Source organism: Phyllostomus hastatus, unplaced genomic scaffold, assembly GCF_019186645.2.
Source record: "Phyllostomus hastatus isolate PE091 unplaced genomic scaffold, TTU_PhHast_1.1 phas_contig_196, whole genome shotgun sequence".
In the NCBI taxonomy this organism is placed as follows: Eukaryota; Metazoa; Chordata; class Mammalia; order Chiroptera; family Phyllostomidae; genus Phyllostomus; species Phyllostomus hastatus.
This window is the reverse complement of record NW_025333709.1, coordinates 38,925,665-38,951,889: the sequence shown is the minus strand read 5'-3', so window position 1 is coordinate 38,951,889 and position 26,225 is coordinate 38,925,665.

The window sequence follows — 26,225 nt, the reverse complement described above, 5'->3', positions numbered from 1 at the left end:
AAAAGCTTTACTTCCCAGGTTGATTACACAAAAGGTCAGGAAAAAATCTTTCCATGATTTTTTATTAAGTGTAGACCATAGCCTAAGAAAAGTTTGTCCTATTAACAAATTAGAGAGAATTACATTTTATTTTCAGGTACTATTGCTATTAAAGCTTATTTTTAAAATTAAATAATAGATTTATTCAACATATTATTGAGATCATAGTCAGAGTTATCAGGAAAGGAAAATAAATTAAAAAAATCACATTGTAAAGAAAGAAGTAAAATTGCCTCAGTTTGGAGATATGATTTTATATATGAAAAAATTCTGAAAGTCTCCACACATACAAACACACACAAAAACTGTTAAAGTAATCAATGAATTCACTAAAGTTGCGGAACCCAAAATCAATATATAAAAAAATTAGCCCTGGCTTGTGTAGCTCAGTGGATTGAGCGCGGGCTGGGAACCAAAGTGTCCCAGGTTCGATTCCCAGCCAGGGTACATTCCTGGGTTGCAGGCCATAACCCCCAGCAACTGCACATTGATGTCTCTCTCTCTCTCTCTCTCTCTCTCTCTCTCTCTCTCTCTCTCTCTCTCTCTCTCTCTCTCTCTCCCTCCCTTCCCTCTCTAAAAAAATAAATAAATAAAATCTTTAAAAAAAATTTAAAAATAGAATAAAAATAGGTTTATTTTTACTCACTAACAACAAACTATTGGAAAGAGAAATTAAGAAAATGATCCCATTTATACTAGCACCAAAAATGAATAAAGTAGGAATAAATTTAAAGTAGTTAAAGGTCCATATACTGAAAACTATAAAATACTAATGGAAAAAATTAAAGAAGACATAAATAAAAGAAAAAAATAATCTTTGTTTTTGGATTGAAAGAACTTATATTGTTAACATGTCCATACTGCCTACAACGATCTACAGATTCAGTTCAGTCCCTATCAATAGTACAATTTCATTTTTCAAAGGAAAAGTAAAAACTATTCTCAACATTGTATGTAAAACTAAAAAAGATGCTAAATAAGGAAAAATGTGACTGAAAAATGAAGCTGGGCACATCTCATGTTTTCATTTCAAACTGCATTACAAAGCTATAGTAATCAAAACATTAAAAATAGATCAATAGAATAGCCTATATAGCCCAGAAACAATCCTATGCATATATAGTGAACTAATTTACAATTAAGTAATTAATATACAGTGGGAACAGGATAGTATCTTCAATAAATGATTCTGGGAAAGCCGTATAGCCATATGCAATAGAATGAAACTGGATCCTTATCTTATACCCTATTATTAAAAAAAAACAAAAATCTCAAAATGGGTTAAAGTCTTTAATATAAAACATGAACACATAAAACTCCCATAAGAAAATACAGGTTGGTAAGCTCTTTGATATTGGTCTTGGAAATGATATAGTGGTTTTAACACCAAAAGCAAAGACAAGATAGCAAAAACAACAAAGTGAAACAATACCAAATTAAAGGAATTCTGCCAGAAAGGAAACTTTCAACAAAATGAAAAGTCAACTTATACGATGGGAGAAATATTTGTGAACCATCTATCTGATAAGAGGTTAATTAATAAAAAAGTATATACAAGATCCTTATCCAACTCAATTCAATGTCAAAACACCCAAAACAAAACCAAAAACAAACAAGCAAACAAAAACTATTCAGGCAAAGGGCCTGAACAGATTTTTTCTCTAAAGAATACATACAAATGGCCTATAGTTACATAAAAAGGTATGACACATCACTAATCAAGGACATGCAAGTCAAAACCACAATGACATCACCTCACACCTCTTAGTATGTCTATCATTCAAAAGACAAGAGATTTTTTTTGCATGCTGACAAGGATTTGGTGGAAAGGAAACACGCACTCTTGATGAGACTATAAATTATAAGGCCAGTAAAGAAAAAGGATATGACAACTTGCACACCAACTCTATTCAAGCAACTAATATTCCTTACATATTTTGCAATGTGTTTTTGTAACTCATTGTCTGGTAGCCTTTTTGTGTGAATGCAATTGCACAAGTAAATCTTATCATAGAAATAACTTGTTGCATGGATTATAGAAGTTAGCAATTCTGACAATTGATGTTTAGAGTAAACTGGTCCTCTGTTACTCTTTTGGTAATTAATTAATCTAATTTTAAAAATAAGCGTGGTAAAGATACTAAAGAGAACAGCAAAAACAAGATAACATGAGAGATGGATTTTAGGGAGAAATTTACATATTCTAGCTGAAGCACTATGTTTCTAAATTTTAGAGACATGCATTCAAATCCAAAGGCATATTTTATCTCTAAATAGTCACACATAGTGAAGATATCTATACTTTCTTCTGATTCTGTTTGCACAAATTTGGCCATACATGTGTAGCATTTTGTTAGTCTGTTTCCCACTCAGTAATGCATTTTCTCTGCCTTTAAGGAACAGGCAACAGAGTTTCAGTATTAAATCTACATTTTCCAAATAGTTTAATGGCATCATAAAAACATTCACAAAATAGCATTAAAGGTCAGCAATAAACTGACTAAATCTTCTTGCCTTTTAAATATATGGGTGTCCAGCATATCCTCAAAAGCTCTGAGTTTGGAAATTATCTGCTGAGCCTGCACTGCAGTTAATTTTTATTGCTGTTTAAATATGATGCATCAGCAACATAATAAACCATAACCCTGTATAATAAACCCTACTTTGATGCAAATCAATAGGCAGTGATGTTGTATAAAAGGAAGCTAAATACATGGAAACTATAAGACACCTATAATAGACAGAGCACACAACCAGCACAAAGCTAACCAAACCATTTCTAATAAGAATGTTGGAGCAAACTGATAATAGCCAGCTCCACTACAAAGAATAGAACAAACATAAGACACTCAAGTAGGACTCAGATAATAGGAATCTAACTCTGTCACATGATTGTTTCCTAGGAAACCAGACAGTGGAATAAAACCATCTCAAGTAATCAAAACCACAAGTATCATAACTTTAAAAATGTTTTTGTACTTAAACCTTTACTGATCCAGAAGAACAAAATTCAATCTAAATAAAACCCAGGGATGATTTTAAAACATGATAAAAAAAAAGAAGAGAGTGATCTCATAGTAGTACCATCACATTATTCCAGAAGCAGCAGTGGCTGCCTGCTGGTGTTTATAGGTTAGGTAATCTGATGGATTTGCCGTAACACACATTCATCTTCTAATTCAGTGGATATGAATTGGAAATATAAGGTCATAAATGTAAGGCTATAGTTAACTCCTACTCAAATCCCTCTTATACAATTTTATTCTTCTGAGAAACATTAAACAATCATTGGAATGCTAGATGTGGGACTGAAATAATTGCTGTTTTTGACATCCATCTGTTATGAATAGATTTGACTGACTTTTCTTTTTATCATTAGGTGTAAGTTAAGCGAATTTTAAGAACCTCAAATGAAAACTGTGCTGAATGTAGCACCAAATTACAAGGGCAAAATCACAGGAGTGCTAAACTCTGTTTTAAAATGACCAGTTTTATTGTTTGACAATGGCAAAACATTTGATTTTTCAGGGTGTCCTCCTCCTCAGTGTGAATATAAAAATAATGTCTGCAAGACTTTCCACTGACACAAAAAATAAATCAAGGATGATGATGTTAGTTTGCAGTTTTTACTCATTCTTGACCTTGTCCTCAAACTGAATTGTTTCACTTCCTGTTCTGGTGTGTTCAGGACATTCTTGGTAGCCTGAGATGCACAGAATCCCTTGGTGCACCCTATGCTATGTCCTCATGGTAACTGGTCCAGATGCTTTCCTGCACTGAAACTTGACTTTTCTCTTTCATATTGCCTTGTAAAAGTACTCTTAGGTAGACTACTAAGGTAAATGCTGACAGTATGTAATGAGTGGTAATACGATGATGCTATTTCTCCAATAAAACATAACTGAATCACTTATTTGTTTATTCCTTTGCCAGACTTTGGTTGATTATCTCATTTGTGGAAGCTACTGTGCCAGATGACAGGGTGCGGGAGTGGAAAAGGTGACTACAACAAAGCAAGTACTCTTACCTTGTGAAAATTTGTACTATTTAGTAGAAACTACAAGCAGCTTATTTTTATTCCCCTCATAACAACACTTTAAGATAATTATCTATAAATTACAACTGAGAAAGCAGAAAGTTAAATAACTTATCCACTAATTGAGAGAGAAAACAAATGAACCAAACAAGTTTCTCATGTTTCCATACTTAAAGAAAATTTAAAAAAAGCATTCAATCAAATAAGGAAAAAGAAAAAGCAGTCAAACCAAATCAAGCCAAACCAAACCAAATTTTAAAAAATTGTGAAAATAGAACTTTGGAAGCAGTGTACCAGAAGCAATAACTGATTATTTAAGATCAGATTATTTATTAGATCTTAAATATTATAGATTTAATTGCTAGTCCTGTTAGCACATGTATAATAAGAAAATAATTATTTTCTTATCTTGGAATTGCAAATAAAGCCACAAAATTAGGGGAAAGAGCACTTTACATCTTCATGTCCCAGAATGCGAAGGAACTGCAATACCTACACTTATCATAAAGTAACAACAACAACAAACCTTTACCTTTCATCCCACTACCAGAATTAGCCCATGTAAACAGTAATCTGGAAATTCAAGAAAAACTTTCTATATCTTGCAAGTTGCCCAGAATTTTCTTTCTTCTCTCCACATTGGTCCAAGTGAGAATGGCTCAATGATATATTTCCTCTTAGAGAATTTTTATTTCTAGAAAATTAAGAGTTTTCCATCTCTTTCCCCTCTTTTATTATTAAAGAAGCCTGATAAATCCATAAGCCTACCTGGGTGTAGTGGAATGAGTAGTAGATGAAAAGAAAGATCTTAGGAGAGCTTAATATATGTGCCTTGGAATAAGGAGACAGAGAACCAGGTCCATGACTTTCACAGGAAAAATACAGAACATAAAAACAAGGCTAGTTCTTCCCATGAAGTCAAGATGGGGGAAAAAAAAACAGTGGCAGAATTACTAATCCTGTCACGATTTAGCAAAGAAAAGTCTCCTGTGGTCCTTCACAGAGTTGACCCATGATCTCTGAACTGTGGCATTACTCGCCATTCTAGTATGCACGCCTTCTTCCTGGATTCTTCAAAACTCCTTATATACCAGAAATTGAAAGGAAAGTAAATACCTGCTCATTTTAGAGCAAGCATTAGAAACCAAAACAGAGAATTTTTTTTTATTTCACTGCTTGACATAGTCCTAAGTGTATACTGGGAAAGGGCCAACATAAATTAGAGGGCATGCTTTACTATGTTAAACAGTTATGTTTCAGGCAGGAGGGGTTTTTCTCAGTGACATATTAAAAGGAAAAACACCATACGGCTTTGATTATTTTTCTAAGTATCAATCAAAGCTATACACATATTGTTGTCTTTTCTCACACTGTATAAGGATTTTGACAATTCCTTAAGTCAATATAGTCATTCATTATAGTTATAATCAGACTTTATTTCAAATGTCTTCTTTCTGCATATGTAACATTAAAGAACCCACAATGATTAAATGGATAGAGATTCATGATCTTAATGAATTGCTGTCAATTACTCAAGAAATGTTAATAACTACAAAATAAAAGAATTTCAGTATTTTCTCTGAGTATAAAATAGCTATTATGAGGTGAGGGAGATAACATATTTTAAATTAAGAAAACTATAATGAAAGAAAATTTTTGCTGGGAAAATGAATACCAGAGAATTTGGTAAAATTTTATGAAGATTTTTAGGGCAACTCGCACTAGATGGTAAAAGAAAATGACAAAATGTCTTAGTACACTAACACACTAAAGGTTGTTTTAGTCCTTAGTGTGTCTGGGTATTCAGATGCACTCCTTCTGGAGATAGTTGTCCTTTTTCATTCCAACTTTTGGCGACACTGTCTTTACAGTACCAATAGACTAACTTGAAGTCCTCCTGTTTCTCCACCAGCTGCTCAAAAAAAAAAAAAAAAGAGTAAGGAGAACAAGTAAAGAGGATTTCCCATAAAAGTTTATGATACAGCATGGCAGTCAGGTATGTCATAACCACTATATCCCTTTAGCCATACAAAAGTCAAAAGGTCCAATACAACTTCAGGAGACTGGAAAACACAGTATTCTTCTATAATTAAAAAAATAGGATTTTAAACATCTAGCAAATCTCTTGTATCAGACATTTGTTAATCTAATTACTGTTGTATTATTTCACTTATTTACATGACACACCATTTGGAAAAAAAGTTTAGGTGACAAAGAGCAAACATTGAGCTAAATACATTCTGGAATATTATGGGCAGCTCACCCATATTTTATTCTCTAATAGAAATGTCCTCTACTGCTACCAATGGCCCTTTGTTGAGCTTTCTGAGAGTGTCCTCATCTTTTATTTATCATTATTGGGGTTCACGCATGTGTATTTTCTAGTATTCCAAAATCATGGAAAGTTTATAGAACCAATTATTGTTTAATGTTTGAAATAGTTAAAGGATTTTTTATGTTGATTTGCTTGGAATACTTTTTTTGATCCTCTCACATTCTTGTTGGTCTTCACTTGTCCAAACTAACATATTTATTTAAATCACTTTGTAGTACTGTGTTATTGTCAATAAAAAATTGAATGAACACAATTGACTAAATGTTTTAGTACCATTAAATGTAAACAAAGTTATAGAAAAGCTAAACATATTGCTTGAAGAACACTCAACTCTGAACTTAATTTAGAAAAAAGTAAGGAGCACCAGATGCCAAGATTCTTAAATAAATAATGACAAATAGTAATGTGAAAATCATATTAAAATTCATGATGAATTCTATGATTTAGAAAGTAATAAAATGAAATGCTAACAAGATAAAGAGATATTGTTGTTAATGATATTCAATTTTCACACCAACAAAACAATTATTTAAAGCTGAGAACACATGCTAATATTATTTTACTTTTCTTTATTGTTCGCTGCATTTATCTCCAAAAATTCTTTCAGAAAGAAAGCAAAATAAGTCATGACAGCATAAAAGTACTATAGGAAAACATAGGCAGAAAATTTCAGATATCTCACACAGAAATATTTTCACCAAAGTATCTCCTAGACCAAGAGAAGTAAGGGAAAAAAATACACAAGTGGGACTATATCAAACTAAAAAGTTTCTGCACTGCTAAAGAAGCCGTTATCAAAATGAAAAGGGAACAGACCATATGGCAGAACATATTTGCCAATGATATATTGGACAAGGGTTTGATCTCCAAAATATATATAAAGAACTCATGCAACTCAACACCAGGAAGACAAACCATCCAAGTGAAAAAATGGGCAAAGGCCCTGAATAGATATTTCTCCAAGGAGGACATTATAGACAAATGAAAAGATATTCAACATCACTAACCATCAGAGATACAAGTTAAAGCCACAATAAAATACCATTTCACACCAGTCAGAATGACCATTATTAATAAGTCAACAAACAATTAGTGCTGGGTGAGACTGCAGAGAAAAAGGAACCCTAGTACACTGTTGGTAGGAATGCAGACTGGTGCATCCACTGTGGAAAACAGTATGGAATTTCTAATGTACTGCCTTATAAAGTCTTAACATGAGGGCACAAGGAAAGAGCCTGAGTTATCTAACCTCAGGACTTAATAAATCAGTGTTTGCAACTTGGGGATGTTGGTAGAAAAAATTGTTACTCATATTGGGTATCATCTAAATCTGTATTTTCTCTTGCATGTGCTTTTATTTTATTTTTAAAAAGGTTTTATTTATTAATTTTCAGAGAGGCAAAGGGAGGGAGGGAAACATCAGTGTGTGGTTGCTTCTTGTGTGCCCCCTAATTGGGACCTGGCCCACAACCCAGGCATATGCCCTGACTGGGAATCAAACCAGCGACCCTTTTGTTCACAGGCCGGCATTCAATACACTGAGCCGTACTAACCAGGGCTTTTGCATGTTCTTTTATTGTTGCTGTGACATCTGCCTTCAGTGCAGCTAGAATGCTGCAAAAAAGCCACTTCCATGGTAGTCAAACCCTTGCTGACTTCTCAGGGCACACTGTGGAATTGGGGAGAGGGAGAAGTGGCATGTAAGATTTTAAGAGCCAGTCACCTGGGATGGAGTGTTGGAGGAGGTCATTGAGAGATAATGACCACTGATTGATCCAGGACCTGGGCAATCTGAGACTCCACTTTCTCTCCCCTGTCCTTGGAATATACTCTCAATCCACTGTTCCCACAGTGGGAGTCATTTCAAGGAGGTAGCTTTGAGAGCCCAATGTGCTGTTGAGGCTATCTGGACTGATAGTGACGGAACACAGTTAAGGTCCTCTGTATTATATAAATGTAAATTCTGGCAGGCTTGTGCAGAGATCTCCTTGTCTTGTGCCACCAAATACAAACCACCTGTGCAAGTTCCTTTGCTTATTAAAATTGGTACCTACCAATCTGTTGGTGTCCTCTGCTGGTTTCCACTCTGGATAAGCTCTGAGTTTGGGCAGGGCCAGCTGACAGGTCTCTGTGGTTCTGGGAGACCTATTATCATGGTCTGAAGTTGATAGGAACCACAGTTGAAGTTCGGAGGGTCTCCTGTTGGACAGGTTCGCTGCCAGGGCCCTGAAGTTGGAGAGGGCTGCCTTGAAGGTCTGAGTGTTTGTGCCACTGATAGGTCACAGAAGTTGCATAAAGCTGGCAGCTACTAGGCTTGGCTCAACTGTCCTGCAAGGTCAATGGTGGGCTCCAAGATGGTGTGTTTTCTAATTGGGCATGGCCATTATGCACGGGTAGGTGATAGGAGGGGCTCTGTGGTCTTAGAGCAGGTTAGCTTGGTTATATGGTAGAGACAATATTGTCATAGGCTCTAGGGTTGGACAAAGCTTCCCAGCAGGGAGAGACTTCTAACCTGGCTCCATAGTTGGGACCTGTAGGCATCTTTGAGTTTTGTTTTGTTTTTAATAGTATATTTACTGAGGAAAAAAAGTTTAAAAACTTACTATGGTAACAGAAACAACTTTGATGTAAACAATAAAAACACTTTAGCTTATTTTTGATTGAATAGATAGGAAATGCAAAAAATCAAATGAAGTTTAGGTTTGTTTATCTATACAAATAGAAATGAGAATTTCTATGAATATACAACTAAGGAAAATACAAACACATTTTTATTTGGAGTAGAAACGCATTTTTGTCCATAACTTTATACTTGAAACATTATTTATTTTGGAGCATTTTTATGAGAAATTATTAAGTACTATTGGAATAAAACAAGCAAATATTCACAAAGCAATTGTAATAAAATTACTTATCTTATGAAATGTTCCCTTACTGATTTAAACGAATCAAATCTTCCTTCTAGTATGATTGGAAGTGGACTCTATATTTATTATATTTTCTAGTATTACTGCTATCCCTTAATTTGGGATATTTGCATGAGTTTACCTCATCTTGGCACCAAATTTGTGACTCTGATTATTAAATAAAAGCCTCAAAGTGAGAAATTTTGATGTACAAAACTAATTAGAAGTTTGTTTTGCTTTTAAACTGGATATTAGAAATAAGAAAACAAGAGTGAAAATCCATAAAAGAAGACATATAAACATTTTTAAATATTTAACTTGAATCTATATGCTTTGAAACTACAGTGGAATTAAAATACACTCAACCATGATTCTGTTAATAAATGCTCCTTGCCACAGAATTGGGGAGAAGTTTTCGTCAGTCTGACTAATCAAGTGTATTCATTTCAATCAGGAATCTTCTTTCTAGTTTTTACTTATCATTGTTTTACTTTCTCTGCCTTACTCTCCCATGTGTTTTAGGACTATTCTCTTTAGTCTTTACTTGCTCAGTAACTGCCAGTTTAAGGTATCTAAGGTATTTGCATATAAATTGCACTAAATGTATTCCTAGCCATTCTTCTTGATTGTGTACCCTGAGGCAGCTGGTGCACTCAGTGACAATATTCTTATTAATCCATTAAGTCAATCATTGTGGGCTGGATCCCTTGTTTTAGAATAGATTTTTTTTCACCTTCCTCTATTAGATTCAGTAGGAACCATTTGTCTCTCTGCTTATACATGTAGTATGGTTGTTAGTTGATTTACAGGCACTATTTCAAATAATTTAATTATTGACTGTCTCCATCATTAGCCATGAGAGGCCAAAATTGGTTAATTTATATAAGTGAGAGAATTCTAACTTACAATCGCTTAAAAAATAGGGGATGTTATTTTCACACAGGTGTTTAGGTATGGTTGAATCCAGATGCTCAGACTACTGATACCGATCCCAGCCCATCTCTTCATCTCTTAGACAGGTTCTTCTTGCCAATCGCTAGACATGAGGGAAACTAATAACTTTAAACTCGCGTCCTACTGAATTTTAGGGCTTAATCTTATCCAAAAGTTCTGGCACACATTCTAGAGGAGTTGTCTGTTTTACCTAGCTTTAGATGCATGTCAGCTTGTGCCTAAGAAAGTGAATTCATTTTATAAGAAAATTATGATTGGGATTTCAGAAAGACAAAAACAGTATGCTTATTACATATTTTTATTATATTTATTTAATTTTAAAGCATCTATTTAGCATATAGAATGGAAACCCTGATGAAACAAGTTGCATTTTTTTAAAATAATACATTTCATCTCTGTAAAAGACTATCCATGTATTAGGATCAATACATTTCAAGTACTCCAGTCAATTTGTAAGGCAAATTTTCACACATGCAAAAATGTAGAGTCTGACATAATGAACTATCAGGGACTCATTACCTGGACTCTAATTATCAGCTCAAAATTGATTATATTTCATCTCTAGATCCTACCTAACATTCCCCACTCAATGTACTTAAAGTCAATTTTTAGATATAATGTGATTTTGTCCATAAATATCTTAGTGTTAGCCAGTGGGAATCTCTTTAATATAGCCTCTGGTATTTTTCACATCACTACAATGGTCCATAATTATTTCATTTTCATTGTTGTTCAAGCAATATCCTAAGCACATCTTATAACTTTGCTACCAGACCTAGAATCAATTATTCCTCCAGGGAACCCTGGGGATTTCTTTGGAATTTGAGTGTATTAAAAAATACCATTTTGACTTATACCATTTGTCTCTTTACCCATACAAGTTTAGGATAACACTCCTTCATTTTGAAATATTTTATTGTTACCTCTTTGTCTAACTTATAAGTATAGTTGTCTTCACTTCTTCCCTCCACTCCCCACCAACCCCAGCCATCTCTACCGCTCACCTTCAATCATACCCCACTTTGGTTTTCCCCATGTGTCCTTTATACATGTGCCTTCATGGCCCTTCCCTTATTTTCCCCCATTATCCCTCTCCCTACTCCCTCCAGTTACTGTGAGTTTGTTCTTTATTTCAATGTCTCTGCTTATATTTTGTTTGATTGTTTGTTTTGTTCATTAAGTTCCTCTTATAGATGAAATCACACGGTATTAGTTTTTCACTGCCTGGCTTACTTCACTTAGCATAATGATCTCCAGATCTATCCATGCTGTTCCAAGAGGTAGGAGCTCCTGCTTTCTTTCTGCTGCATAGCATTCCGTTGTGTAAATGTATCATTGTTTTTTGATCCACTCATTTACTGATGCAGCACATTATTGAATTAACTAAAATAGACCCACAAATTCAAATATCAGTTAATAAAGAACATTAAGCTTTCATTTAAAAATAATGAGGCTGTCTTTTATCATTATTTGTACTTAGTTACACTTTCAGCTAATATTTAGAATCCTAAGTGATTATTTAAGCCTCTTTTTAGTTTTTAGAGAATAACATTTCATATTTTCATAATTTAAACAGTTAACAGCATTTTAGATTAATAAAAAATAGTGAAAATCTTGCCCTCATTCCAATCCACTTTATAAACTAGAGAAGAAATTTTTTCAACACACACACACACACACACACAGGCACACACACACAAATATGGGAAAGCAAACAAGTTCCAATCTTGGAGTAATACTTTGCAGATTTAAAGGTAAACATGAATATAATTTTTGGTAAAATGATCAGACTCTTGAGGTTCACTCACTACCACAAATTATTCACATAGGGGAGGAAAGCAACTCTAAGATTTCAGAATTTTTTTAACTCATGATATGCATAAATATATTTAGAATTTATGTCACAAGATGATAAATTCTTTGTAGATGCTGAATTCTAATGTCTGTTTTCTATGTTTACTCTTTTGGAATCATGCCATCTCCAGTGATTTAAATCTATGTCCTTCTACACCAGTATTCTAGAGGTAGCTGCTTTGGAACTTAACAATAAATTAAAATAATAAATTGTATCTATATAGTATTTATTTTGACTTTACTATATTCTGGGCCTTTGATTTATATATCATCTCATTGAAGCCTTATCCCCACACTCAGAAATATGGAATTAACAAAGCTAATTTCTATACACAATGGTCTGTATAATATCAATTCTATCTCAAAAGGTAACTGCTTTCCATGTCCTTTGTGTACTCTTCTCAAAAAATTTTGTACACACTTATAACATATAAAAACAATTCATTTTATCCCCAAATTTACAACAATTACATATTCATCTTCATAATATATTTTAATTGAACTTGTCACCCATTGAAATATACTACTTACACATTGCATCTAAATTTGCTGGGATTATATTGTAAGAACCATGAAACACCAATCTAAAAGAACCTATGCACCACAGTGTTCATTGCAGCACAATTTACAATAGTCAAGTCCTGAAAGCAATGTAAGTGCCCATCAGTAAATGAGTGGATAAAGAAACAATAGTACATCTACACAATGAAATACTATGCAGCAGAAAGATAGTTCCTACCCTTGGGGACAGCATGGACAGAACTGAAAAGCATTATGCTAAGTGAAGTAAGCCAGGTGGTGAAAGATGAATACCATATGATCTCACCTTTAAGAAGAATCTGATGAACAAAATAAGCAAGCAAGCAAAATATAACCAGAGACTTTGAAATTAAGATCAAATTGATGGTAACCAGAGGGGAGGTGGGAGAAGATGATTTGGGAGGAGGGGCTGGATGAAGGCTTTTCAGGAATATCTATAAAAGACACATGGACAAAACCAAAGTGGGGTGGGATCAGTGGTGAGAGGTGGAGATGGCTGGGCTGGGAGGAGTGGTGGGGAGAAAATGGAGACAACTGCACTTGAACAATAATAAAAAAACACATTTGCTTTGTAAATTTAAGCAACTTCCATATTTCAAGAAAAAAAGAGTATATTCAAGCTTTCAAAAAATATTTTTTTGCAAAATCAACCAAATCTCTATAATTCATTGAATGAAACTTCTATAATAAATATGTTTTATTTGTGATATTTTTAAAAGCTATTTATTTTTATTTACATTTTATTGTAGCTATGTTGGAACACATAACATTTTTCCAAAGTATAGTCCTCATATTCAAGGGATTAAGAACATTATTTTCTACTGCTAATGTTTGCAAACTGATATCCTAGATGAGCAAATACAAATTCTTTCTGATATTGTGAAATGCTAGTGTATTGGAGGAAAATATAAATCAAAAGACAGCTGTGCATATGCATGCACCTATGTGTGTGTGGTGAGGGTCAGATGGAAAGTCAAAGGATTGTATGGTGAGTGCCCTTAAACCTAGTTCATGAAATTGAATTAGACAGATGTTCTTCAGCTTAAAAGGTGTCCAGGAGGACCACAGGGCTCTTGAACTCAGTGAGAACAGTTTCACTGCCCTACTAGCATAAATAGCTCATTTCTCAGAGTCACTTAGAAACCCAGTTTGGAACCCTGGAAACCAATACATTTGAAGGAGGAGATTATGCCCTTCATACTTCAAGCAATGGAAAATTCACTCCAAGCTTAGCATTTAATAGGTGTGCATTTAATTAAATGCTAAACTGAAGATAGATGAAGCTCAATGATTAAATTCCCATAGGGCTCAAAGTTAGTTGGGAAGCTAATATGTTTGGTGCAAAAATATCTTGTGTTGCTGAATTGAGCACAAATAAATAAAAATATAAAATTTTTATATTTCATATAAGTTTTTAGGATTAAGGATTATGTTTTATAGAATTCTATTTGGAAAAAAATGATCTGGAGATTTGACTTAGGCCTACAGTTTAATGAGACTGTCAAACACATTAATACAAAGTTAAATTTTCGTAGTAGTGACTCAAGCTATTTTCATACATTCTTGATGTAGAACACTGTCAAACTTAGTGTAATTGGTTGGACACTGACTCCCTGAATGCCGCTTTTAAAATAGCAGGGGAGAGACTTATTCAAGCATACTGTACTTTCACACCAGGAACAAATAAAGTCTATCAGGAAATCTATCTGGAAAAAAATAGTTAAGGTAATCATATTAGTAGAAAATGTCATATTTTCAAAGTTGTCAATTTTAATGGGAACTTGAAGATTTGTAGGTTCTGCAGTAGTAAAATAATGGAATGAAAAAGATGTTATAGCTTATCGAAGAACCTAGTATATGAAGAAAGGGCAGACATGATATAATCAATGAGGAAATAGCCAACTGAAATCCAAATGATTAGCAGGATAGTCAGATGATTAAAAACTCTAGGATACAGACAGTTGTCATCAATCAGTTTTCCAAATCTAAGGTGCTTCCTTAATTTTTTGATTGTACATCCAAAATATTTGTTCTATATATCCATTATACATATCAGCAAATTTGTTCTTATATTAACAAATATATAATGTTAGAAATATTTAAACATATCTTTTGATTATTTTGCTTTTGCTCTCTTCTTTTGAAATGCATACAGAACATTAAAATAGGCCCATGAAATTTTAAAATTCTTCAGCTGATTTGGAGTAAAAAATCTAAATGCTATTTGTTGTTACAGTCAGTTATCTTTTAAGAAAACATATAAACTATTACCTTTAGAAGAATCAGTGCATTTGGGTTTTCACATTATAAAAGTGAAAATATCCCCAAGAATAAATAACATTTTGCACATACTAAATATGTAAAGCAATCATTTGATGAGAATGGGAAAGAAACCTGAGGCACTAGAAATGCATTTTCATTAAGTTAAAGTATTTTTCTTTTCAAGTTTGCAAAAATGTAATAATATCTCATTCTGAAAAGATGGAAGAAAATAAAATGACCATGGTGTTGTATAAATTTCTCTTTACCTATTTGTTTCCAGACATAATATTAAGAAAAGTATAATATGAGGCACCATGGTTGTAGTAAAGCAGAGATTTTTGCAATAGCAACAATTCTTTGCTTTGGTAAATACTCTTCTCTTGCTGTTGTTTTCAATAAGGCATTATATTTTCATTTGTTTTGCTATATACATTCTCATTAGCACAAAAAAATATTTAATGAGCACATTGTACAGCATGACCTGAAGGGATAGAATATCTCCCTTTAAGCATCAGAGCAGCAGGAGGTAAACCCCATGGCATTTATTACTAATAACCTTCCACTGACATTTGAAGTTGATTGACAGTGTTTAAAGTTTTTGACAGTCATCTTAGGCATACAGCTTTGCAAACAATACCTAACAAAACAGGTTCATCAGAGATTTGTGAAGATACATTTTTTCAGTCTTTAGTACTTTATGAACTCATCTAACCCTAATTCCCATCTAATGCAGTTATGAATGAACTCCATGTCCTGCAAACCTTATCTCTCAGTCTGAGTAAATATATATATAAAAGACATAATAGAAATTAAATAAAATTTCACTACCATGTTGCATAAATATATCCATACAGAAAATTCCAGAATTATAGGTCCTTTATAGGTCCTTAAAATAAGTAGTTAATAAAATAAAATCTGTAACACAAAAGCATAGAGAAAACATTCATCAGAAAGATAATTTTAAAAATTCAGATAAGGAAGAGAACAAAAGGCAATGTAGACTAGTAGAATGCAGGCTTTTGTCAATCTTGCAGGTGTGTGAAGAGAATAATGAAATGAATATAAAATGCCTGATGCAAAGGTGTATTCCTGTCTTTTTTCCTGCCATATTTCCAATGGGAATATGAAAAATATGTTATCAGAGAGAAAAAATGTTAATACTAATGAAACAAAGATCTGATTCTTTGAAAAGATAAATAAAATTGACAAAGCTCTGCTAGATCCACTAGGGAAAAAACAAACAAAAAAACATAAATGAAATCAAAATGAAAGAGAAGTTACAACAAACACCACAAAAATACCTAGGATTATACAAGGATAGTACTCCATCTCTTCATTGTCTAAGACACCCTCTGAACCTTTGGCAATCACTGGTCTTTGTACTGTTTCCACCATTTTGCCTTCTCCAGAATGCCTTATAGTTAAAATAATACAGTATGCAGCCTTTCAGATTCCATGCTTTTCTGTGATTTGATAGCTCATTACTTTTTATTGCTAAATAATGGTCTTCTATGTGGATGTACCATATTTTCGTTATCCATATTCTTATCAAAAGGCATCTTGATTGAGTCTAAGTTTTGACAATTAAAAACAAAGCTTCTACAAACATTCATAAGAAAGTGTATGTGTGAATGTAAGTTATCAGCTAATTTGGGTCAGTACCTGGATACATGATTGCTCAATCATATTGTTGAGCAATCATTTTTTTTTCAGCAACTTTTTTTTTTTATTAATCATTGTTCATGTACAGTTTTCTCCTTTTTACTCCCAATCCAGTTCCCCCTCCCACCCGCCCCCCTTCCCTCCCATTACCACCCTCCCCTTAGTCTATGACCATGTGTCCTTTAAGTTGTACAAAACTGTTTAAACTGCCTTCCAAAGTAGATGCACCATTTTGCATTTCCACCAGCAAGAATGATTGGTCTCGTTAATCTACATCTTTACCCATGTTTGATGTTGCTAAGGTTTGGGTTTTAGCCATTTTATTAGGGATGCAGTGATATCATACTTCTCTCTTAATTTGTAATTCTGTAATGATAATACTATGTTAAATATCTTTTCAGATGATTATTGGACATTTATGTGTCTTTTGGTGTGGTGTATATTCATATTTGTGCACATTTTAATATTGTTTGTTTAATATTCATTGAGTTCTAAGAGTTCTTTGCATATTTTAGATACCAATCCATTACACATATAATGTATTCTTTGCAAATATTTTCTTCCAGTCTTGTCTTTTCTTTCTCTTAATTGTTCATTAGAGAAGTTTTTAAATTTAGTGAAGTCCAATTTACCAATTTTTTTCTCTTATGGATTGATTTGCCGTTGGTGTTATATCTGAAGAGTCATCATCAAACTCAAGGTCATTTAGATTTTCTCCTTCACCAATTTCTATATGTTTTATAGTTTTGCATTTAAACTTAGGTGTATAACACTTTCCATTTTTTTGTGAGGAATGTACTGTCAGTTTATAGTCATATTTTTACATGTGAATTTTCAGTGGTTCCAGCATATTTATTGAAAATACTATCTTTTATCCACTGAAATATCTTTGCTTCTTTGTCAAAGTTCAATTGACTATTTGTGGTCCTGTATCTGAGCTTTATATTCTATTCCCTTGACTTATTTGTCTATTCTTTTGCTTTTCCACATAAATTTAAAAATTAGGTTGTTGATATAAAAACAACTGCTGGAACTTTCATTTGGATTGCATTTTATCTGTAGAGCAAGTTGGGAAGAATTGACATCTTAACAACGTTAACTCTCCTGTTCACAAATATGAAATGGCTCACCTTTTTCCCAGATCTTTGATTTCTTGCATCAACATTTTAAAGGATTTCTTCACATAAACCATGCATATACTCTATTAGGTTTATACTGAATCACTTAACTTTTGTGCCAATATAAATGATGTTTTTAATTTCTAAATTCAATTGTTTATTAATGGCATATAAAAAGCAATTAACATTATCAGCCTGGTATTTTGTACCTTCTTATAATCCCTTAACAATTGCAGGAGTTTTGTGTTGTTACTGTACTTTGAGTAGAAATATACTTTTTATAAATGCTTTTATATACAAGACTCTGTGAATTTATTTTTTCTTTTCTACCATTTTACACTATACAAGATATTTTTGAAAAATATTTTTGACAAGATATTTTACTTTTAACTTATGAATGAAGTACATAAGTTAAAAGTAAATTTTTCCCATTATGATCTGTTTTCATAAGTGTACTGGTATTTATTACTGCATGCATGAGTAATATAGTGACACATTAATCATTTATTTTCTGACCCTTTAAAGACAGAAAGCATTAAAGATATATACATGCAATATCACAAATGCATTAATTTCTCCCTGGGAATCCCTCAGACTTATTCTACTATTCACTTTAAACTATTTGTATCTTTTTCCCTTCTCATTTGGACTCTGATTTCTGGTCAAGCAAATACTCCTTTCTACATCTAATTGCACCACCAACACTCACTTCTTGATTTGAACACATTTGGTCTATCATACCTAGCTTAACCACATCTCACTGTGTATGAAAGGCACTACTCCAAACAAATTCCAAGCCTCAGCTTGTATAAACATGGAGGTATATATGTTTAATTAGTTTGTAAGTCTCGGGAAAGATTCCTATTTACTGTAAAAAAAAATACTAGTTTTGGACAGTGAACTTTCATTATTTCACATAAGATTTCTGAAACTATGTTTGTAAAAAAAATGGGGAGAAAACGTTTTTCAAAGTCAAGGAGACTCCACATTTGAAAGTGTCTGAATCGTTATTCCTTGATCATTCTTCTCTGCTCTACTTTGTATTATATGCTTTGGTTAGCTGCACTTCGCAAACAAGAGCCACAAAAGAGTAATTCCTAATCATCTTGAGAACCCCAAAGTGACAGATTTAAAGAATTGGTTGTAGCACTCTCATCAATCTTATATGCCATATATTGATGGCATTGAAGCAGAGCTGTTCTCGCTGCTTGGGATGCTTGAATAATTGTACCATGATAACTGAAGCTACTAAAATTAGTAAGAAGGATAACAGTTAAAGCAATCTCCTCATAAAATCTACAAAAGATTACAATGAAGTAAATATGCTTCAAATTTAACCACAAGAGATATACGGATTGTGCTTATATTTATATAAATGTATTTGCAGAATGTGCATATATCCACTCTCACATAAAATTAAATTGTATGTGAAACGATGACTTCTGGAGGATTGTTTATAACTTAAAAACATGCCCAGTGTTCTTTAATTGATAAAAATGTGACTTAGCATAGTTATACAATGACCAGCTTTCATTTAAGTAATCATTGCAAAACATTTTTACATACCAATGGCACTGAAAAATTTCACTTGCACAGCTAAATCAGCCTTTGCTCTATGCACATCAGTGCAACTGTTTCCTTCAACTTCTTCAAATTATTTTATGCTTTTGATATTATTAAATATAAAGAATGATAAATCTTTAATGAAAATACACAATCCCTCATATTCTTCCTCTATAGTGCTAGGAAGAAGATGAATTTCAAAGGAAGCTTCAAAGAATATAGCTAAAGATAATCTGCCAATTTGATTCCTTAGAAGTAAATTATATTATTTTATTCACTATTACATTCTTATTGTTATTGACTACTGAATACTTATCAACTAAGAAAATGTTACCGTCTTCATAATAAAGGTAATTAAACAAAACATGAGTACAGTTTTATTTCTAAAGATTAAAATAAAAAGGGTGCTTTAGAAATCATCATTTTTTGGTTTAAGTTGTAAGTAAATAACACATCTAATAAGTATAGTAAATCTGTATAACAATATAAAGCATTATCTAATTTTGCATAATTTTCGAAGTAGTTTAAAAGGGCTGCCTTTTTATTATAAGAGAAACATAAATCTCAAATGTAAACTTAGCTTGCCCAATTCTCAATTAGTGACAGACCAATTAGTGACAGATGAGTGATTTCCACATTATAATTACAATAAATAAGACTGAACATTCACTCTAAGACAACACAGTTGAATAGCTCTTTAAGATTATACTACTGTCTTAATGTTTCAGGTAATTATCTTTCAAATCAGAGGTCATGAATAAATTATAAAATTGTCAAGTCACCGGAATTATTTTAGTTTATGAAATATTTTTCCAAACAGTGAAACCTTGACCAAATTGCCAGACATTTATAAAGTTTAAGCAACTTCTGGGGAATTATTAGTTCTTATTACCATATTCACACTGTTGAATACTGGAAAAGTTGAATAACAGTAGGCCTATGCATTGCCTTAAAAACTAAATCTTTTAAAAATTATTCATCATACAGTTTATTTTAAAATTTTTGATTAAAATAAATTGCTAGTATCCAAATAAGTTCATTAAAAAATACACACATACATCTTAAGGTCTTTTGCTCATAAACCCTCTCTCTCTGTCTCTGTGTCTCCTCACCCCCTTCCCCTGCCCATACAGTGCACAGAGGTGAGTGCGACAGCCATGGGCAGAGTGGAAGGCAGAGCTGCTTGCTGCAGGCTCAGAAGTCAGAATGTAAAGCTACAGGGCATTATGCTCAGGTCTTGAAATGTATTTAAATTCACTTGGAACCAGTAATCGCTTTATTGCTTCCAATTTCTCCGTTTTGAAATGGGAATTTCTGACTTATGTCTGTCTTGTCATTTGTATTTCAGAAGAAAATATTTCTTTTTTCTAATTTCAAAGGTTTATAAATGGAAATTAATTTAGCCCCATGATGAATCATTCTCAGAGTCTGACTCATACTTGCTTTAGATGATGCAATTTGAGACTTTTTGAGCTGATTATGTTTAAATGAGAGTTTGGACTTAGAGATTATATTGTAATCAGTTGAGATTGTTGGTATGTTAAAATACATAAATGTATTCGGTATGTAGGATATGACTTTTGGCCAGTGTATGTATTGTAGTAGGTTTGTGATCACACAAAGCATGTGACCATGTTCCAGAACCTATGAGTGTACCCTCATCTGGAAAAAGTATTATTGCAGATGTATTGACTTAAGAAGGTCAAAATGATCTCTTTCTCTATATTTTGGTGGGCCCTAAATTGAGGACAAGAGTCCTTGCAAGAGACATCTAGAATAGAGACGAACAGAAAAGAAGACCATATGAAGGCAGAAGGAGAGATTTGGGTTATAAAGCCAGAGGCCAAAGGAAAACTGGAGTGCCAGCAATATCTGTTTCAAAAAACAAATGCAAAATAGATTTAATTGCATTCTAGTATTTAAAGATTTATGAAACATTTCAGAACATGTTACCATTTACTATCCAAGTGATGAAGCACACTGTGAAACAAAATGCTTTAAGACTTTCAAATACCTCAACCACCCTCCTCTATGTGCGGTTTTGGGGTGTGTGTGTGTGTGTGTGTGTGTGTGTGTGTGAGTGTGTGAATCACTTCTCCCAAAAGAAAAGAATATACTATTAAGTTGTTAAAGTATCAAAAGTATAAGGAATTTGCAAATTATTTGTATTTGACATATCAGTCATAGATTTAGTTTCTTTCAGATAGCTACCAAGGTATCTAAACTATCTACAGGCAAGATAGAAAGACTTTTAAGATATCTATCTAAGACTTTTTATCTATCTAAGGTGACATTGTTATCAGAATCCTGCTAACCAGCTGAAGTTTTAATTGGTTAGGGCAAAACAAAAATAGAATTGTGTGAAAGCCAAAAAAGAATTAATCATTTTCTAAAATAGGTGAAATATTTTTTGTCAGACTGATTGATTAGTCAAACAAAAGGAGATTGACAGCTAATAGGATTAAACAATTTTAATTTCTTAAACTTTTTAAACTGTAATTCAAAAATAAGCATAATTATATTTTAATGAACTAATCTGATGTTAAAACTTGGTATGTTTATGGTACATTGCTTGAGTTAAATAGGTCAACACTTTATGCTTTTAACATTTAATGAAGAGGCCATTGATCTAATTTCTGTATAGTAAAGTGAACAATTCATGTTTTAAAACCTTAAATGTCAGACCAGTTCAACAGAAGCATCGAATAAATCCTAAAAATAAATTAGATAAAAAGGTAATCTTTTCAAATAAATGGGGTTCGGTGGTTTAAAATTTATTTCAATTAAGCAAAGAACTTTTTTTCCTGTGTTGCTTGAACAATCCAGACATATAAGCAATTTGTTACTCAGTTGGAACCTGCCTTTTACATAGCATCTGCCCTACCCAAATAGTTATGCTGATAAATTCAGGTACCAGTTTAGTGAGGATTATTTTTTAAAAACCTTATAAAAAGTTGGATAGCAATCTAAGTGTAATAATGAAAGTTAAAATGTGACTGATAGAGTGATACTTCCCTGAATTTAATAGTCTTTATTGTGCCACACACTATGAGAATCAAGTCAACATTACAGATTAGCCTTCAGAAAAATTCACATAAACCACCTGAAAAAATTTCCTATTGTCAAAATTTTATTTTTTTCAGCTCCATGTTATATAAATTATTTCTTCACAGTGAATTATTTATTTCCAGTATTTTACATATTTCACCTTCTTAAAAGATTATTTAAGGAATAGAAGGAAATTTCTCAAAAACCATTATAAATGATAATAATTACATTAATAAGAACTAAAATTATGTCATCTACCATAAACAACTGATTTCTCTGTGAAATGGGCTACAGATCACCCTGACACATGACGATAATCCACAGAATTTAAAATATCTGTCTTATTTTGTTAGGCAAAAATCAATTTGTATCAAGGCAAACAAAAATTATTCAATATTTTATGATTTAGAATTATATCAGGGCTGTCCAACCTGCAGCCCTCAGGCTGCATGTATTCCAGGACGGCTATGAATGTGGCCCAACACAAAACTATAAATTTGGTTAAAACCTAATGTTTTTGTCATTATGTGTCTCGGTATATTTAATGCGTGGCCCAAGGCAATTCTTCTTCCAGTGTGGCCAGAGATGCCAAAAGTTTGGACATGCATGATTTATATCCTTAAGTCAATAATTATAACATTAGTATTATCTGTATAATAAATATACCTATATTAGTTTAAAAAATTTATTTATTTAAATATTTCTAGAGGGAGGAGGAGGAAGGGAGAAAGAGAGAGAAACATCAGTGTGTGGTTGTCTCTTGCCCGCCCCCTACTGGAGACCTGACCTGCAACCCAGGTATGTTCCCTGACTGGGAATTGAACTAGCGACCCTTTGGTTTGTAATCTGGCACTCAATCCACTGAACCACACCATACAAGGCATATATTAGGTTTTAAGTAATATAAATATACATTCTATTTTACATTTTAAAGGAATACTTCATTTCCTTTTTCATGATAAAAGAAAGGAAGAAAGTTCTCCAAACTTTTGGTTGGAGATGGCAGGGTTGTATTTATATCACACTCTTGAGTCTGAATGTAGGTAAATGGTTTTTCAACTGCCCCTTGGAGCCACTTATCCAAGCAAAACATGCAGAAAAAACACAGAACTATGAGTTCAGAAACTTTGATTTTATAATTAAAACCATTCTGCCATTAATCAGCTCTGTGACTGTGGGCAAATAAATGTATGTCACCTGAGAAGGCTAGTTGATCACAAGGTTTCTTTGAATCCTAAATTCTATGGTCTGACTGTCATAGTCTCAGGTATCTCTAGAGGAGAGGATAGAAACTGGCTTTTGAATACCAAGAATTGTAATGATCTTGGACCGGTAGTCCTTCACTATCAAATACTCTTCTGCAATTGAGGGAAGGCAGAACCTTGAGGATGGGTTTATTCTTATTATTTTGCATCATATAGAGAAGAGATATTCATGTGTGTGTCCCAAAGAAGACATAGTTGGACATAAGAATAGAAAGTAGATCACCTGAGAGTTTGCTTAGAAAAATGCTCCATAATTCCATCCTCTGGGAAAGATCTGGTGAATCTTTATGCCCAATTTGCCCTGTAGCCAGAGACACAAGCATAGGAAACTATCTGTGGAGACATGTGAACTCTAACCATAACAAAAAAAAAGCATTAGGGAAACATTTTTCATAGGTTGGGACCATGCAGACTGCAGGCATGATAGAACAGTTACATTAATTTCTTTATCCATAAATTAATTTCACCAGTATTTATTAGGTATTTACTAAATGTCAGCCTCTCTGAGAGATACTAGGGAAGTGCAACGATAAAAAAGAAATTGTGAAGCATCCATATTTCATAAGTGGGCATATTCACTAGCAGAATAACACGTCAAGTTCAGTGATGGAGATGTGTATGGTTTACTCTAGTTGAACAGAGGAAAGGCCCATAATCCAGCTTGCAGTAAATCATAGAAGACTTCCTGAAGGAGCTGATGCTTTAGAAAAGGTAAAATACTTAATATAAAGGTAAATAAGCAAAGGTGCTTAAAGTGGATAAAAATGTGCTCATTGAAAGGACCTGAGAAAACTTGAGGTAATATTATCCTGGAAGAGAAAAAGTACTCAGGTGAGAAACTACACTGATGAGCGCAAGGACAACAGAAGTACTGTTACTCATGAAAACCCTGCCAGTGATTAATTCTCTGCCTCAGCCTTTGTAGCAGGGTGAGATGGATGTGGTAGGTATAATAGGTGCCCTTGGAGATTGCTTGTATCTGAGCAAAGAAGAAAAAGTTCATCTTTTTTCCTGTTTACTTAAGATGTACAAATGGGTAGTCACATACGTTTCTGAGTTCTGTCACAGCTTTATCTTTCCAAATCTCTGACACTCTTTTGCTTAAAACCTAATCATCTTGTCTTTCTGGTTTGATATAGAATAACAGGGACCTCCTAAATCTGACTCTTCTCACAGATGCCCTCAAAACTCATCTAGATAGATAAGAACAGCAAATTAAACCACCCATAATCTGAGTTTTCTGCATATCTAAGATAGAAAATATAACACTATAAGCTTAAAACATTGGTAAGTAGAAAATATTTTTTACTTATAAATATACATTTTAATTATCATAAGACTCAAATTTTATTTTATGAGAATTCTTTGGGTTTTTAAGGAATTAGGAAATTTCTCTTTTTTTATGGTTGTTGTATGACAAATGACTTTTTGCCGTGTCAGCACCAGAAACATGCATCTAAAGATCTGCAGTTCCATGTACTCTATTATTTTCTTTCAGAATAGCACTTTGGTTGAAAAGCAACGTCTTTATTGCCATATATTCCTGCCAATATTTTGTATCAAAATGTGTTGACAAATATATTTGTGTGAACAAATACTTTCAAAAATAAGCAATGCTTCTGTCAAAATGCTTCTTTCCATTTTTTTAGGAAAACGAACCTCTACCTAAAGATCACTCATGTGTTTCAAAATTTACCCTCAGAACACCACAAGCTCTGGGATGTGTATATTTATAGTTTTCTAATTTTCTTTAAAACAAATCACTTTTAAAGGCTGGAAAGTTAAAACTTTGTAACGTAAGTGTTAGTATTCTTGACAATTTTCATGAAGAAATGTTAGTTATATTTGATGTTAATGCATGTTGAAATAGAGCATAATAACTTTTCTTTTAAAATTAGTAATTGGCCCTGGCTGACATGGCTCAGTGGACTGAGCACCAGACCGAAAGCCAAAGAGCTGCTGGTTCAATTCCCAGTCAGGGCACATGCCTGGGTTTCAGGCCAGGTCCCCAGTTGGGCATGTATGAGAGGCAACCACACGTTGAGGTTTCTCTCCCTCTCTTTCTCCCTCCCTTTCTCTGAACATAAATAAATAAAATCTTTTTAAAAATAAAATAAATAATTAGACCATTTATGCTGTCAAATATTTTAGATGTTCATTTGTTCAAAGCCAGTCAAAATTGTTTTTTGATATTATTTTTGTATAACAAAAAAAGCCCTAACTAACCTTTCAAAGACCTGAAAAGTTTTTTGTTTTGTTTTGCTTTTCCTAAATGAGTCTCACAGTAGAGTAGTTTTTCTTGATTGTGACTGCAGATGCTGAACACAGAGAGAACAGAAACTGGCAGCCAGAAAAACCATTGCATTAATGGAGTTTCATGTTGTCAAATCTTTCATGATATACTTTGAAACTTTCAAAAATTGTCACCAGGTCTGCAGTGGGTCATAACAGTTGTAGAAGGAATTTATTTATTTTTTTATTCCAAGCCACAAAGAAGCTCAGCCATTTTCAGAAAGCATGATTTTATGGGAGTATCCCTGATTTTTGTGTGGCTTCTTTTGTTTCACCAGGCTTAAGCATTTAATTTTTTTTTGATTATGATGTAACTTAAGATATCTGTATTGACTCAATTGGCATTAGTTT